Source organism: Echinops telfairi, unplaced genomic scaffold, assembly GCF_000313985.2.
Source record: "Echinops telfairi isolate 266 unplaced genomic scaffold, ASM31398v2 ScPeMD7_7400;HRSCAF=8409, whole genome shotgun sequence".
NCBI classification, from domain to species: domain Eukaryota; kingdom Metazoa; phylum Chordata; class Mammalia; order Afrosoricida; family Tenrecidae; genus Echinops; species Echinops telfairi.
The window spans coordinates 47,417,761-47,419,915 of NW_022111300.1; positions in this window are offsets into that span (position 1 = coordinate 47,417,761).

Consider the following 2,155-nt stretch of genomic DNA (forward strand, 5'->3'; position numbering starts at 1 on the left):
CTCCTGGAAAAAAAAAAAAAGACCATCCCGTTAAACGGATCAAGCCAAACAAAGTCCGATGCGAATGTGCTTGTGCTGGAATAGGAGGCGAATGAGATTTTCATTGGGAGAAGCGATTTGCGGCCGCCGGGTGCACACTTTCAGTCGTTTTGTTCCACGGGCACTCCCTGAATGGCTCAAAAGGCGACCTGCAGTAAAACACCTTTCTCCGCTCCTGGCTGGGGTCAGAGATAAATGATAGCAGCAGAAACAATGTGTAAATTGTAAGAAAATCAAGACTGATTTGGCCTGCTCACCAGGTGGAGTTCTCTTCGCTATATCCTCTTCCCCCTCCCTCTTTTTGCCTCCCCCACCCCTCCCATTATCATTACCAATGCCACCCATTCTACTTTCATTTCCTGCCTCCCCACCCCCTCCAGAACGGCTTTCTTCTTCTCTTCCCTGCCCACTCCTGGAGCTCTAATGGAGCTCCCCATCAACCGGTTTCGGCACACTGGATAGTTTATTCATTTCTGACACAGGGCTCTGCTTCCTCCCCCTTCTCAGCTCAGCCATCTCAATGGCTGCTAATGCTTTTTCAACAAAGTTCAAACTCCTTTGCCTGGCACTTAAGACCTCTGGTGATCTGACCTCAAGTTTTCTGTCCAAGCTTTTTCCCATCTTTTCCGCTCAACAGGGCTCCCGGCAAACACTAGTATCACACACAAAAATTCTCCCCCAACCACAAAACTCACTGCCATTGAGTGGATTCTGACTCATAGCAACCCTACAGGACAGACTAGAACTGCCCCCATGGGTTTCCAAGGCTCTAAAACTTCACAGGAGCAAAAAAGGCCTCCTCTTTCTCCCACAGAGTGGCTGGTGGCCTTGAACTCCAAGCCAACAGTTAGCAGCCCAGCGAGTGACCCATTATGATCCCCAAACCCAAACCAAACTCCCTGCCATTGAGTGGATTCTGACGTATAGGACAGACTAGAAATGCCCCTGTGAGTTTCCAAGACTGTAACTCTTTTTTTTAAAATCATTTTATTGGGAACTCTTACAGATATTAAAGCAATCCATCATTCAATTAAATCAGGTATACTTGTACGATTGTTGCCACCATCAACTTCAGCATTTTTTCCTTCTTGAGTACCTTGATATCAGCTCCCCTTTATCCCTTTCCTCCCCCTTCCTACATCCCCCAAACCTCTATTATTATATTATGTTATTATTATTAAGACTGTAACTCTTTATGGGCATAGAAAGCCCATCTTCTCCCAATGAGCAGCTTGTGGTTTCAAACTGTTGACCTTGTGATAAGCAGTCCAACGTGTGACTACTACACACCAGAGCTCCCCAAACTCACCTGCTTCCCCAATTTTACTGGTCTAGAAAATCCTTGAATGCCCTCTGCCGGAATCTTACTTACTGATGCATCTAAGTCAAGTGCCACTCACCCAAGAAGCCTTCTGGGGGTGTTCTCCCTGCCAATAACCCTCTGGAATGATGTTTATCCAGAGTAGTCGCAGAGCAAGGTGGTTAGGTACATGGCTTTGAAGGCAGAGAATCAAGTTCAAGGCCTACCTGGGCTTCCTTGCAGTGTGACCTTGAGTGGATCATTTGTCATTTACCCTCTCTGGGCCACAGATTATGTTTTGGGGTTTGTTTGTTTTTTGTCTTGAAAAATAAAAATACCCACTCTCCAGTAGTTCTGAAAGTTGAATCGGCGAGGTCTTGGAAACCCACAGGGACAGCTCTACTTGGTCCTATGGGGTCACTATGAATCAGAATTGATTCCACAGCAGTGACTTTGTGAATTTGGTGTTTTTTCAAAAGTGAGAAATCAAGATGATATTAATGTGTGTGGGGGGGGGTAGGGGGTGGGAAACAGATTTTAAAATATTGGCAACTCCGTACTGGCAATGCATACACTGTGCAGGCCACATAGATCACAGCATGTGGCTGAATCGGATTCCATCTTTGCTGCTCAGATGCGGCGGGCAGCTTTGACTTGTCTCTCATTACCTCCCTGGCTCCCAACCCGTGCATTTCCAATGACTCTGGTCTTTCCTCTATGCCGAATATATTTGACCCGAGTTAAATTGCTATTAGACGCCGTGCTTTCACTTTGTATAATTTGTTAATTTTGGAGAGGAAATTGAAGAGTTTTTTC